A 16,185-nucleotide genomic window follows, 5' to 3' on the forward strand; every position below is an offset into this window, starting at 1 on the left:
GGAAGTCCTGTGTTTCAGTCTATTGGCCTTAAGCGAACTTACCCTATCGCACATTTTTACATTATACGGTGCTACTTTGCACGTGTATTCCGATGGCTCTGTTACGCCATGTGCCTCCGCTGCAGCCTTTGTCATCCGGCATATGACCATCGCTCGACGGTTTAAATTGGACCACAAGTCCACTTTAACTGCCGCAGAACTTGTTGCTATCTGGGAGGCAATACGATTCCTTGCAGGAGAACCTCCTCGCACATGGACTTACTTCATTTTGCTGAGCCAAACCCGCTCTTCAATGAGTGCGTTATATTTTGGCTCTCGAAATCGGAGAGCTTCTCGAAACTGCGACAAAAAGCGGCCACCATGTCACCTTTCAGTGGGTACCTGCACACTGTGGCGTGATACGAAATGAACAAGCAGACGCTGATGCTAAAGTGGCTGTAAATAATGCGCCTGAAGTAAGCCTTGAGTTCTCACGAACAGACACGAATGCCCTGCTTCGGTGCGTTATGCGCAACTCTACACTTGAGCACTGGACCAATCCAAATCGACAACACAGGTGACTGCACAAATGGAACCCAGAAATGAAGTTCTGAATGCCTCATAAACTAAAGAGGAGTATAACAAGTATGATACATCAGATTCGTTTTGGTGTTGCACTCACGAGGCGTTATACGCATATGAGCGGCTCCAGTGACACTGGTCCCAACTGCGATCACTGCCAAGCACCAGAAACACTTCAGTATATATTTTGCTCATGTCCAGCGTACGCGCGAGAACGGCAGAGCCTTATTTCTACTATTGAACGAGTTACTAGAATATTATATCTGACGAGAGTGTATTAGGTCCTTGGCCTGACGCCAACAGCGCAGCTGTGGTCATCGGTGTGACTCATGCCTTCCTTCAAGCCACTGGACTCGATGCACGACTCTAGAATGACCCCAACGTGATGGACATGTATATACGCACCTGCTTATTTTATCATCATCATTCATCGCTCTTTCTCCCCCCCCCCCCCCCTTCCCAGTGTAAAGTAGCAGGCCAGAGAAAACTATCGCTCCGGCCGACCTCCTCTGCCATTCCTCAAATAAACCCTCTCTCTGTGTGCCGAACCAGTTCGCGAACCCTTCCAAATTTTTATTTCTCCGAACCGGAACTGAACGGGAACAAAATTGGAGTTCACTGAACCCGAACCAAATCGGTATTTTTTTTTTCAACTGGAGAACCTACTAAAAATGTAGTAATGGGCTCAGTTACTCAATTTACCCCCGTTATACTACCTGTTTACTAGCTGTTTGCTACATTCAGTAGTTCAGGCTTAGTAACTACGGCCCTTATGGAGAAGTTACTAGGTTTTACAGACCAGTTAAAGGTGCTATCTCGTCTTACCTGCGGTCTATTATGCTTTGTAGCGGCGGCTTTGTTGCGATGTTCATATAAACTATAGTTTTTATAATGTTGGGTTAATAGTTATGTGTTGGGGTTAGCAGCATTGTGGCGCACACATGGTGGTGACAATGCGTCACACAAATATAAGTTCATAACTTTGTTTATTTATCCCAATACATAGGCGCTCACCGGTAGGACCTGTGCTCCTAAAGGTTATGTCTATATATTCTCATAAGGTTGCTTCTACAAATATATGGCGTTCAGTATCGTTTCACAGCTCGTTGTGCTACGTCAGCGGGCATGGCCAGCTTTATAACATTTAAAAGAAGTTTGTCACAGCTGTGCTGATTTGACGACTGCTTGCCGTAGCCTTAGCATTCAGTATGATCAGCATTGCACTGGCATGTGCGATGAGCAATATTTTATGCCAAGGAAGCCTATTTTGCTGCAGGCGAGCACTAATTCGACGATCCTCGTTTCGGCCGCTGGCACTTGAGAGGCGCTGTTTCACATGGTGCGATTTTTCTTCTGATTTACATTTCCGATATAGCATTGCAAAAGCAAAGCGCGTATGCAAGCAAAGGAATTCACAAGCGAAATCGTATCTTGTGAAATGGGCCTAATGAGCCTCGATCATTGTACATAATGAAAAACGAACATTCGCTTCATGTAAATTAAGATCGCCTAGTTAATAAATCTCTTTTTTCAGCGCAGCAGATGGCTCCGACTGGGTCCCAAACGAGTCAACGAGGATATGCTTCAATCATTTCGTCAATGGAGAAAAAATCCCCATTGAAAGTCATCCTGGATACAACCCGACGCTTTTTCCGGCCGTTTACAAGGTGTGGCAAGCTGACGGAACCAAACTGCTGTCAAGATACGAATGGTATGGAGTAGTTCGACAGCTTTGTTTTTCATTTGTGTAGCTCACTTTAGCTAATTTATTCGCCCGAATCAGTTTGAAGGGGGTCAGCCCAAGGAAATTTCGAATTCCTGTAAGAATTCTAGGGCACAGTTAAATGACGTACATGTGAAGTACACAGAGCCACAGTGAACCTATTTATTCAGCATTGTAATTCTTGTGGCACTCCTTGCACGTTTGGGCCATGGCGGCCGCATTTAGATGGGGTCAAAGTGCCGAAAACTCCCGTGTACTTAGATTTAGGTGCATGTTAAAGAACCCCAGGTGGTTGAAATTATTCCACTACGGCGTACCTAATAATCATATGGTGCTTTTGACACGTGAAACCCCATAATTTCTTTCCTTGCACTTGCAGGTGGAGAAAAAGGAGAACCAAAGTCCCACTGGCACCAAGCTCATGCTCTGAAACTGCTGACAGTGCAGAAGAAGGGGCACAAAGCACGCTGCTCAACGAAGACCCAATTTCTCAGGAGGGCGAGCTCGTCGAACCACTGCCATCGAACCTGGATATCCTCTGCATGGCGATTGATGCAGTGAAAGAGACAAGACAGGACAAGGTAAGGCCACTGTAATGATACTTGATAATGATCTTTTTATCTGTCAGGTACAGAGCAGTCAATGCACTATTAGAGTTGTCTTTATTTTGCAGGAACATTACGAGCACCAGCAGGGTATGCTGGAGCTCGTAATGGTCTATAGTTCTAGTGAAATAGACTGAAAAATCAATTACACTGTAAAAAAAGACAGTGCTGAAATGTGAAGCGCGATGATATCTTGTGCTTCCATAGAAATGTTCTGTGTTCAGCGTATCTTGCTTTTTGTTTGAGTGTGTCACGTCAAGGTCTCACAAATATCAAAGAAGCTGACTTACTTTACTCTCCTCACAGCTGCGATCTATTTCTTTCGCCGTTCGATTGCGTAAGACTTACCAGGAAACCTGTACAACTTTATCCCGGACTGGCCTTCATGGTTGTGACAGTCCTTTGCGCAGCAGTATCACCGGTTCCATTTGCCCTTTTTTTTTTTTTACCTCTGACGCTTGCCGATGAAGCGCATGCCATTCCACCGTCGCAAGACGTATCCAAAAAAATAAAGGAGACTGGTGAACAAAGCAAAACGGCTTCAACCGTCGCCGAGACGAAATGTAGCGCGCGGGAAAGCATACTCATCGAGCCGGCCAAGCTGCGGCGCCACCTTCCCAATACTGTCGCGTCGCTGCGGGAGATGGCGCCAGAGCAGCCGCAAGCTCGACTGTACGGAGCCTGTACTTTCCGCATTATGCTTCATATGTTCACACAGGATCTTACTGATGGGTAATTCTGACGATTTGCAAGCTTCACTATCGTGCATAGTGAATATCAGCTTGGGGAAACTAAACAGTGCATTACTTATACGAAATACAAAGGCTTGCGCTTCAGCAAAAGGTCTTCTTCAGTATATCGTATTCTAGTGGATACTAAGTCGTTGCTAATTATACAGCAAAGATCACTGCAGATGAAATAACGCACGAAGCCTATCCATAATGGATCACTATCGCTACTACCCCATGCGGCGAGTAATGCGCGTTGTCTTTCAAGCAAACTCTGTGGTCGAATGTCCCGAGAAACTTTGTTCACAAATGGTGGAGGAAGCACGACATAATAAGTGTTAGACCCTAATATGCAATTCAGCATACCTTCGAAAACCCACTGCTCCATAAGAACAATTTATTGCCTTCGGATAGGCATAGCCTATACTAAATGCTTCTTGTATAAGATAGGAAACACCGACAGTGCTGTGGGCTCTTGTGAAGCGGCTGAAGAAGACATAGAACATCTGCTATTAGACTTGCAAAAGTTATGTTGCTCGCGGTAAGTGGCTTTTTGTGAACATACTTGCTGTGGATAGGAGGCCGATATCACTAAATAAAAGACAGGGTGCAAGGCCATCAGAACACTTGGTACTTACTGCAGCACGCGCGTTAGTACAAGCTCTTGAATGATCGTTGATATCTAAACGGTATTCAATTTTAATATTGTAACTTTAATGACAACATACTTGTCAAAGTGTTCATTTTTTTCAACAACTTAGCATATTTATTTTTCGCGTATTCACTCGTATTCTCGTGTTTCTTAGGTATTTTTTGTGTGTTTGTGTGCGCCGTATTTTTCACGAACGAAGGTAACCGTGCGTACGCCAATATGAACACCCAAACGCTTGTCAACTGCTCAGAAACAATTGTTTTTCTTCTGCGTATGTGAACTTCAGAACTGTTGCCACTATAGCCTTTTCTCAGTTCTTCGTCTGGCGCGCTTTTTTTCCAGCTAACTCATGGAGTTATAGAAGAGGCGCAGCCGGAGCCGTCTAACGGCACCAACATCTCCTTACATGTAGTTAATAAAGAAAACGTATAACTATCGCACCATATGGGGTAAACACGTGCCAAAAAATTCTAATTATGCAATTGATGTTCAGGTCTCTGCCAATACAAATCACATAGAGTATGTTCAACAAGCCCGGTGATTATTACCGTCGTTAAATTAAATTTCATAAACATTTTTGTACCATAAACCGTCTGCAGCTAATGCAGAAAACTGCGTTGGCCCTTGAAACTTGAAATTGAGGACTGCAGTGCAAACTGGGCATTGCGAACTTTTCAGTGTGCATATCAATTCCAGTTTGTGCTTGTTATAAAACAAAGAAATTCCCTTTTTTTCGGCTACCCTTTGGCCCGTATACTTTTGCTCACGCGTGTACATACGGCAATTGTATTGCGTCGCCGCGCGCCGTATGCGCGAGTGAAAGCGCGCGGGGGACGTGCGCTATCACGGAGAGCGAACGCACGGCGGAAAGCAAACAAGACCGTCGCGCGAAAGGCCATGGGGGTATGGGGTGGAGGGAGGCGGGGCCGTAATACGGCACCAAATGCGTATCTTGCAACCGGGCGCAAGCGGAACTGGCAGCGCAATCTTCCACGCGAAAGCATAAAAAGCGGGAAGGCAGCGCGGGAGTGAGGGGGGGGCGGAGCAGCTTCTACTCTGCCAACAAATACGCTTGCACTGGCTGTGGTGGCGGTCGCCCGTACCGTCTCTTATCTCCACACGGCTCTGACCTTTGTATGCGCTGTGCGTTCGCCGCTCAGTTTCCGTTGAAGCGACCGACCGCACGATTCTTCGCCTGCTGCGGCGGCTGCGCTTGCTGCCAGCGTTTTGACAGTCGTTGTCTGCGGTCATTCAGTGTGACCTATTCATGTTTGCTTGTGCGCGATGACGCCACGCTTGTCAATAAAGTTAGAAAGCGAATGTGTCCAAGTTTATGCAGCCTATAAAACTAATATCCCTACTCCAAATAGCTCTCTACCAATTTGCTATCGCAATTGATGCTTCGCCTTTCGGGCGAAACTGCGATATTTTTTTTTATTCTCTACGTTGTTAGTAACTCTTTTTTAATGCTCTTAAGTAATGCTTTTGTGATGCCCGAGAAACGTCCATGAATGGTGTTCTTAAAGGGGCTGTTTAGTTGTTCAGTGTACTGCGTGGTGCATTTACTGAATCACAAGGTTTTACGTGATACAAACAAATATCTCACCAGGAACACCTTGTTTTTATTCACTAATATTTCATCATGTTGCTCCAGTTGAGGGCATTCCACCATGATACCTAACAGTCGAAGCTTATTCGGACTTTAATCTACAGTCAATTTTTATTTTACTATTTGAAGTGAAAATAAATTGCGGCTGTGTTCACATCTGCACCTTGGCTGTAGTTATGTTAAGGAAATGGTTTTATGTTCACGATTCATTTGATATGGTATAGTATAGCATGATATCGTACTGCTGCTTTCCTGCGACAAGCCTTAGAAGTCTGCTGCCTGAACAATGCAAAGATTTTAAGATTTGTCAGACCACTGCCCTATTCTTTGAGCTTCATGTAGGCACCTATAAATTCTTAGAATAACATGCTATTGGTAAAAGGCAGCGAGGACAATGACTGGTTGCTAGGACATTATATTGTATGTGCGGCGCTCTATAAAATCCCCATCGTGCAGACGCGCCGGACTATAAAGCCGTCTTTGCCGCATTGGCCATTGAAATTCTACCTGAAACTGAACACCACACAAGACCCACTTCTATTGACCGTACAATGTCTGCGTTGAAGGCTCTTCCCTTCGTCTTTTTCATAGTAATACTGGTGATTAGGTAAGTATAAATATGCAACTAATGCTACGTAGCTAAACCTTAAAATAAGAAATGGGTTGCATTTCCTCAATGTTAACTTTCTGCAGGATTATCGTTTAATTCTAAACTTCTTACGTTCCTTCATGCCCACATGTTGATCACAGCGTAGAGTGACACCATAAGCAGCGTGCGTTTCCTGCGGTTTCTGTAAGGTCTAGAGTCACTTTTGCCTGGCTTGTTTTTTTTTTATGGACATCAATACCTGAAAACACTAATGACCGTTTTGTTTCAGTTGCTTTATTAGGGCTGCCCAAACAATTGCAAAAAAATACATCCGTTCTTCTGGACTTTTGTTATTCTGCTTATTTATAAAGGCAAGTTTTGCAGTCAATGTACAACAGTTTACAGCAAAACACTCGTTCACATCTCAAAGGTTCATGTAGTGACTTCGACCTTTGTTGTGCTTCTGCGCCAAATCTCAGTGCTTGACTCAGCGCGCTGAAACTGTCATTTGATAATCCCTTGTTATTTATTTCGTTGGCGTATTAACGGTTCCGACAAAATTATGCTTAAAGCGTTGTTATTTTCGTTGTCTTTCATCTGGTTGTTTAAATTTTGCTTTAAGATCATAAAAAAATGTTGCCTTTCGTTTTATTAAGCTGGCCTTGTTTTCTTCCACACCTCACCTAAATGTTTCTTGTTTTTCTTCCGCTTACACATCGCTTTTGCACTTAATTTCTGTATCATTCTTTATTGCACATAGCTTCAATCTAAAAACCCGGTGGCCCAAAGGATGCGTTTGGCTTCGTGGTTTCATTTTGTAACTAATTGCGATCACAGTTTTATCATTGCAAACTAATAATTAGTACCCTTCATTGACTGAAATAAGGAGGATTCGCATACTGGTAAAGAGCACAAACTGTTGCCGTAATAGCGTTTTCTTCACCACTGGGGCTGAAATCTTCCTAGAGTTTTACAGAGCTAGCTATAGCTTTCTCACGTTACCCCACTGTCGATCTCCATACCACCCTGGGGAAGTGAGCGCGGGTCTCCTACTCATCTAGCCCGAATGTGGCTGCGCATGGTACGGCTCTCACCACTGAATAAATAAGCGGCTACTGAGCCCTACCTTGGAGGGAACATCCGATGTGTGCATATGTAGGGCAACGCGAAATGGATAGTGGCTTCGTATGGGCTGCCTTTCCGCGCGCCTAGTACTCAAGGTCGCAAAATCTCAAGTTTCGGACACGTGTTGAAGGAAGTGGCAGAAAGAAGCGTTCGCTCTCCTCTGTTTACACACCTTCATCACGCCAGCGTTGTGACTGCGAGTTTTCGCGGTCGTCAAGAGAGATATGTGCAGGCGTGCCTGGGCGTGCGTGAAATCATGTTTGTTCTTTTGATTAGTAATCGAAAGTTTACTGCAATTTATACAGCCGATAAATTTACGAACCTCCGTGTAGTTGTCTAATACCTTGCTACGCTACCAATGCTTTGTGCGAAAGTGCGAAGTTTTCATGCGATTGGTATTCTTACGGCTCTTCACGCGCTTTCCGGGGCTAGACTGTGTCGATCTGTTTATCTGCCAATCTATCTGTCTCTAAATGCCTTCACCTCAACCTGCCTCAGTAGGTAGTCCATATTCGCGCGGATAGCGCATCGGGCTGCTGTGCTAAGGGAGCAGGGTTCAAAACCAACCGTCGGATCAATTTAGGTCACTGTATATGCGGTAATAAGTATTCAAGCTCTTGGACTGAGAAGGCTTAGGAGTGAGGATCAACGGCGAATATCTCAGCAACCTTCGATTTACAGATTACATTGTCCTGTTCAGCAACAATGGGGACAAATTGCAACAAATGACTGAGGACCTTAACCGAGAAATTATAAGAGTGGGGTTGAAGATTAATATGCAGAAGACAACGATAATGTTCAATAGCCTGGCAAGAAAACAAGAATTCAGGATTGCCAGTCAGCCTCTAGAGTCCGTAAAGGAGTACGTTTATCTAGGTCAATTACTCACAGGGGACCCTGGCTATGAGAAAGAAATTTACTGAATAAAATTCGGTTGGAGGGCATACGGCAGGCATTGCCAAATCCGGACTGGGAGCTTACCACTGTCGTTGAAAAGAAAAGTGCACAATCATTGCATTCTACCGGTGCTTACATGCTGGGAAGAAACGTGGAGGTTGACAAAGAAGCTCGAGAACAAGTTAAGGACCGCACAAAGACGGATAGAACGAAAAATGTTAGGCCTAACGTTAAGAGACGGGAAGAGAGCGGTGTCGATCAGAGAGCAAACGGGGATCGCCGATATTCTAGTTGACATTAGGAGGAAAAAATGGAGTTGGGCAGGCCATGTAATGCGTAGAATGGATAACCAGTGGGCCATTAGAGTTACAGAATGGATACCAAGAGAAGGGAAGCGCAGTCGAGGATGGCCGAAAATTAGGTGGGGTGATGAAGTTAGGAAATTTTCAAGCGCAAGTTTGAATCAGCTAGCGCAAGATAGGGGTAATTGGAGATCCCAGGGAGAGGCCTTCGTCCTGCAATGGACATAAATATAGGCTGATGATGATAATATGCGGCACTGTTTACCTATGCTCTCATCTTCCGCGAATCTCTTTGACGCCGACATAAGCCACTGAGGAAGGATGCTGCATTGAGCATGTCGCACTATCTATTACTCTTCTTCCATGAACCTCTTTGTGGCCAACTTGGAGCACCGAGTAAGCGCCACTCGTTTTGTGTTGCTCTTCAATGAACGACTTTCATACAAGCTTGCGTCAGTGGATATGTGCCAGTTGGTGTGTGCCGCTATTCAATAAACTTATTTGGTGGTGATTTTCTTTCTCTCTTCTTTCTTTCTTTCTCTTTCTTTGTCCCTGGTATGTGCCATTGAGCTTGGACCCTTTCTGCACTATCACCAGGATCGGCCCACTTTTCCGCGTGACACCACCAGCACCACCACCACCGAAACTTGTGAGCCTATAAAGCGTTGCTTAAAAAATCCGCTCTCGCTGCGAGAAGACGCTTGGTAAGCCATAAGACACGGTAAAATAAAAGACGGGTGGCGACGCCACCAGGAAGTTCCCGCACCAACGCCTGCCGTGACGTCAAATATATTGATGACGTATGCCCGCGCCTAGCTAAGCTTTGTCTGTGAAGTCGGACTATACATTGTATTCTAAAGGAGCCAAAGAGCCATGGGAAGTTACAAAAACTAAAGCTTGGCCACAACGGCCGAAGTGCGAAAGAATTATTTGTAGCCGGCGACGTCAGACTGACGTACCGATCCTGGGAACTCGGCGTGAAATTCAAGAAATGAAACTCTAACCATCATTATCTCTTCTACATAATCAACCGACATTGACATGAACGAAAGTAGAGTTCTTCGAGAACACGTTATCAATCTAAATTGATTCAGTGTTTCACTTTAGTGTCCCGTTAATTATAATTCACAGTCTGTCAGCCTTGCATGTTTCCAAGTCATTCTTGACGTTGGCGTAGCTCTTCACAGCTATGATTCATGGTCACCGAAACATGCACCATTTGCTGTTCGTGTAGTTAGATGAGTCGCATACCTGCCCCTCTACCGATCCAGGACTCTCCCTGAGCCGAGAAGCAACTGTCAGTGGAGACAGCAGAGGTTCGGCTTAACCAAATGAGTGCTACGTGTGCTAATCGGATTTTAAAGTGAATAGCGTTAAGACACCGTGTCGCAAAAAAAATCCGGGGTCGGCTCCGACTGTCGTTTGGCGAAAAAACTTGCGCTGAGTGGCACAGTTGTTGGAGTTCTCGGCACATTTATGCGTAAGTGTCAAATGATCCAGCCAGTGAAATATAGCTCCACCACTCAGGCCCTCCGTAGAAACTAAATGCTTCTTTTACCACTAAAGTTGCTCACACTTTGTCTTACAATCTTCACAAAGTTATTCCTCGCAAGTTTGAGAATGACGGCCCACAAACAAATGCTATGAATCAAAACACCAACAGCGCATGCCTTTCATGTTAAATGTTCTCAGACTGAAATATTAAAAGTGCGAAGCTGTAACAGAAGATCGGTCCAAGCAAGAGGTCGTACCAGAAAGCGCGCTTTCGTGCATAGCGTTCAGCGCCAGCGTTTCCCGGTACACATTACGGTTGCGTAAGCTGCAGTTGCCGGGAAGCGTGAGAAGCAGTCAAGCATATTTGATTGCTATCGCGTTCCAGTCTTAAAGGCAAAGCTTAAGCGTCCTCCAAATTTTATCGCGTTGGCTACCAAATGGGAAGGCAACCAATAATGTTCACGTATTGTTCCTAATTGCCGAAAATTTGGCTTAATGAGGCTCCTCTTAACGGAAATCTATTGCGCATTCTCTTTCCAACAGGCAAAGCCACAACCAGGTTCTGCTATACTGCAACCAGACGGTAAGCATTTTTTAAAATATTTTCTTGCTTCGAATTAAGCGCTGTGTATTGAAAAGGAGTACCTACAGAAAAGCAGGCGAAAACATACTGGGACGCGTGCGAGCAGTATAGACTATAGCCTATGAGAATGCCTATGAGGGACATCGTCTTGGCTCTCTCCTGGTAAATTTAGACCAGCTGGGATTCCTTAACATGCACCTATATTTAAGTGCGCGAGCGTTGGTTTATGGCGCACATATGCTGGCATGCTGCCGTGGCGGGGAATTTAACTCGTGACCACGTGATCAGTCGCTCAACGCTATAGCCGCTGAGCTACTGCAATCGGTGGTAAAGCAAGTCTAGAATCACACTAAGCCTTCTGTCCGCTACTTAGGTAACTAGCCAGCTCATAGTGCGTAACTACTTATGACTGCCAAGCGTTAATCTATTCACGTGCTTATAACTTTCAAATTCTTGTGCATCACATGTATCCTCTTTTAGAAATTATGCACGCCAGCCAAACTGCTATAACAATTTTGCGGTGTAAAAGAAGGGCAATGACGAAGATCTGGAAGGAGCGCGGGGCATGATGCATAGTATGGAAGAGCAGGAAGTGCTAGATTAGAGCACGACGTTTACAAAATTATTGAGAACAGCCTTGCGTTAAGATTTCATGAATGTTTCGCTGAGTGAAATAAAATTTTCCATAATGTAATTGCAAAATGTCTATTTTATGGAGCGGCTGTGAGTCAGTGCTCGCTCTATCACAGATGCTATTACCATCAAAGTACCTGACAGAGTTCAGAACGTGGCAGCTTATTCCCTGCTAAGTGTCGCCAACCATTTCGTCGGCAATGCAACCTCCAAAGGTAGCCGCAATGTTAAGCAGCGATGCTCTACGAGCAAAGTTTAACACCGGTGATATCCATGTCAGATGGAAGCAAGGCATTTTTGTACAGTTTGCGTTCAGTAAGTACGACGTGCCCTTCTTGAGCGCAAAGATGAAATGATATCGAATCACTGGATCGGGGCGTTGGATTAAGCCTGTCGGCGAGTGGGACGTCGAAGTTGGTTCACCCGCATCGAAAGATAAAATGGCGGCACAAATTGCAAAAACTGCTCATGCACCCTCTGATACCAGTGTTCATTCAAACTGATGTGGTCTGCTTCGCCATTTCGGCTACCATCGATGATACTATCATCATCAACAGCAGCAGCCTATTTTTATTTCCACTGCAAGACGAAGGCTTCTCCTAGCGACTTCCAATTGTCCCTGTCTTGCGCCACTCGTGATGCTACACTCGTGATGCTATACGAGTACTTAATTGGTTGCGAAAAAACAGTCACAAACACTTAGTACGCTGAACAATGAATTTGTGAATAACACGAAGATTACTGATCACGCCACTGCTCTGCTAACATGTTGTGGTCAGTGCTAATGAAGAATGAAGGAGTATAAAGTTATTCCAATTTCTGTCCTATGGCAACGAGTAAGCTGGCGCATTCTTCTTCACTCTAGTTAGTTTCACGCATGGAGCATTCTTGGTGGCAGGGTGGTTCTACACAACGTTATCTTATTAGAATATATGAGTCATGAGACACTGCGAGTGCGTGCACTATAGCAAATCTGCGCTTCCAATGTTCTATATAACTTGAGACACTTGCCTTGAGACTCTTTCCCTGGAGAGATTGTCGCTTGTTTAAGCGGCTTTATAGCTCCTCCAAGAGGTGAAATTTCTGCTAGTTGAGTAAGTCCTCAACAAGCGTTGGCAATCTTGAAAACCTACGAAAGCTACTATGACTTAGTACAAGAAAAAAACAGAAAGCGCTCAAACCACCTTGATAGAAAAACTACTAACTTTCAATGGGTACTTAATATCGCGAGGAAAATCTCACCACTTTCTTGGAGTATGCTATATGTGCCGCTGTAAGGTGCCGGATGCCTGTTTATTATTTTAAAAAGAGCCAGTGGTTTTTTTACAATGTGCATTATCTATTGCGCACCCGCTAATATCTTTAGTATAATGCTGTCAGGAAACGCCTCATCGGTGCATCAAGATCAAGCGTTATTTAGCTCCTTTCTAGCACTTCAAGATAAAATACACGAGAAAGTAGTTTCACTCTCGCTGCTCGCAAGGGGCACTTCTTTTTGCACTGCATCATTGGGATGTTCTCTTGGTAGTATGAGTAGGCATCATTTATAGCATGAATCATTGGCATACTCAGATTTTTTTTTATTTTGATTAGCATTCTTTGAGAAATTCAAACACTTTTCGGTATATTAACCACATGTAACCTCTTTAATGTCATCTTGGATAACTGGATGTGTGCGGCTATATGCATGTTACGCTAAGTATGAAAACATTCCTGGCGAATCCTCCAGTATGGGTACGGGTCAATAGACATGTACCCTAACAGACAAGTAGAATAAGAGCCAAAAAGTAAAGAATTTGGCAATATAAAATCGAAGACGTCAGCCACAGTTTCGGCATCAAAAGCAGCCGAGTGTGGAGAAAGCAAGTAGTGAAGTGAACAGAATGCGACCAAAACGTGCATTCGGCATACGGTGTTACGCTACATTGCTTCAGGACTAATCGTATTAACGTCTACATTCATCGTCAGATTGGTTCTGCCAGAATTTCTTTTCACTACATTACGAAGAATTTTGGAATTATAATAAATGCGCAAGTCGATCGCGTCATAGTAACTGCTATCAATAGCGCCAACTCTCACTGTGTACGTTTTTTTTTTTTTTTTTAGGAGGCGGAATAATATTTCATGCCTGGAATTTATTTCCGCACGCATGCCGTAATTTTTTATCCTAGCGCCTTTTGGTTGATTTCATAACATTTCTTTCAACCAGGTGCACTTTCGATGACTCTTCAAAACACTAAAATACTTGCTTTGTCTTTGTCTGAAGTCATCACCTACGTCTAAATTCTCCTGGCGGTATCCACATCTTCGATTAACGAGATGGGCCCGTAAACATGCCTTGGAAGGTCTATCCCCTCTAGTGTAATCTCGTGCTCCACAAAGTAATAACTTGTTGAGAAGTGGTAGACATCTTTGAGGCTTTGTCTCAAGCGACATCCTGGGCTGATATATATGATAACCATGGTGTCTATATAACGGCTAAGGGTCCTTGTGTTGATAAAAAAAGTACAATGGTCGTTCACCCTTTCGCTTATTCTTTATATGCTGTTTCATATAGAATATTGAACAGCTCTCCGGCATGAAGGTACGGCGGCTAGTCTCCACAGTCTACGTTGTGCCCAAACCCTTCATGATTGTCGTATGCATCAAACCTGTTTAGCGTTCCGTGTTTATTTTAGACGCTTATGCTGTTTTATTTTCTGTATCTTGTTTCTCAAGTAACGTGTTTTCCGAAGAAGCGTGAACATATTTAAGAACTAGGTTCCCATGAGACTCACTCTCTTTATTTAGATACTTTTCCCTAAAGCAGACTTCGGGCGCCGAAAAGAACTAGACAACGCCGCTTAGGGTTGGCCAGCAGTATTAATGCAAAAGCGTTTCTTGGCTAGGTTGGCGAAAGCGCACACCCAGCTTGCGTCCGCAAAAGGCGTCCGCAAAAGCCGTGTCCGGAAAGCACGTGACCTCTCCCACCGGAACTGACGCCGGCGCCAACGCTTGCCGCAGCAACACTCAGCGCGCGCTCCCCTCCGCCGATAGGGTACCTCGATGCCAGCGTCGCTTAGAGTTACTGTATATGCTAGCATATACAGTAATTCTAGCGTCGCTTGGCGCTGGGCATCGAGGCACCCTATCCGCCGCAGCAACCACGTGCCGCCGTGGCGTAGGATAGGGGAATCCCCGCAGCAGAAGGGGAGAAGGAAAGCGCATACGAATAGACGGCGCGCTGCGTAAGAGCGCCGACGTCTCCACCTACTACTCGGATCACCAGGCCATGCAAGTTTCTATGCACCCCGACGCAAGTACTCCATCACCGGAGACTTAAATAACACCACCCACAACGCTGCGGTGGTAGCACTACCGGGTTCTACTTTGATATACCCGAGAACTGTGATGTATACTGCCTCAACAACGAAATAGAAGAGGACATGTAAAGTGGTGTCGATACCACTTTGATTGCATCAGATCATGTAAATAAACACAACTGGGACCTCTCACATTGCCACATTCTAACACAACTCGGCAGCAACACTTTGCAGCACCCCTCTGAAGAACAACCTAGCCAAAAGAAGTGCTTTCGCGTTCTCATATCATAAGAATATGCTTAGGGATCCTCTGCAACCTTTTTCCGTCCTTTTGCACTGAAATGACACGCAATCAATACTTCCCTTGCCTGCGCTGAACGAGGCTGTTTGCAGGGCCTCAGCGGGGGTAAAACATGTGGCGACACGAGTTTGCAGCGTTTTTTTTTTTTTTTTTTTTTACTGCATCCATTTATTTTTGCTTTCATTTTTTTTCTTTGTATAGCATTACCCAGCCAAAAGGTAATGATTCTGGCTCTATGGTGTTTATTTTCGCTGTCGGAAATTCAGTGTGCTCTACGGGCATTCTTTTTGTATTTGCCATATATTGTTACTTTTTTTTCTACATTTTACTTACGCATGCAGTGTGAAATTTACCAGAATAACAGCCGGACTCCTTGTCCTGAGGGATGCCAATGCGCCGTCAAGAAAACGGGAACATTCTTACGGACCTGGAATTGCTGGAAGCTATGACGTCGTCGTAATTACTTACTGCTCCTCTGATTCTCCGGAGTTATATCAGAAAAAAAATGCTCCTCTTCGTGCAATAAATAAAGTGACCAGCTTTTCAAGACCAATCATGAGACTCGCATTTTGTATCTATACGGTGTTTCAGATGATGCATAAAGATTCCTACAAAATATAGGGAATTAAGATGCTGGGGATTGCTTTCATATCACAACAGTGCATTTAAAAATTATTCGAGACGTAACTAGGCAAGTAAATATTCAAATTAGGCTAATTGGCTTTTTAACGAAAAGCTTTCAACTCATAATGCTAACGCAAGATTTAAATAAAGCCTATGCCCTAGAAATTCATAACCGTTTGCGGACATAGAAAACGTTGATGTTGCTACGTTGTGCAGCTTAATGAATTCCAGACAATTTCAAACAAAAATAATGGAAACTGAATTGCTTATGAACCCAAATGTTACACCATCAGACGCCCTTCAGTGACTCATTACGCCTCACCGTCAGGTGAGCATGAAACGATCGAAATCGCAGCTTGCTAAGGACGCTCACTCCATGCTCACCCGACGGTGTGGCATAAACGCTCACGTGATTCGTCGGCGGCTGCGAAGGACATGTCACTTACATACTTCGGAA

The 16,185-nt window shown here is 44.4% G+C and overlaps 1 long non-coding RNA gene across 1 annotated transcript; it reads left to right on the top strand.

Moving 5' to 3' along the window:
* Window positions 1-6,353: 6,353 nt before the first annotated feature.
* On the top strand, window positions 6,354-15,657 carry LOC119444101 (uncharacterized). The gene is made up of 3 exons (XR_005190459.2): window positions 6,354-6,485; window positions 10,829-10,868; window positions 15,446-15,657. It is a non-coding gene; the product is annotated as an uncharacterized LOC119444101 (long non-coding RNA).
* The last annotated feature ends 528 nt before the right edge of the window (window positions 15,658-16,185 follow it).

The sequence above is a fragment of the Dermacentor silvarum genome, chromosome 3, assembly GCF_013339745.2.
Source record: "Dermacentor silvarum isolate Dsil-2018 chromosome 3, BIME_Dsil_1.4, whole genome shotgun sequence".
Lineage (NCBI taxonomy): Eukaryota > Metazoa > Arthropoda > Arachnida > Ixodida > Ixodidae > Dermacentor > Dermacentor silvarum.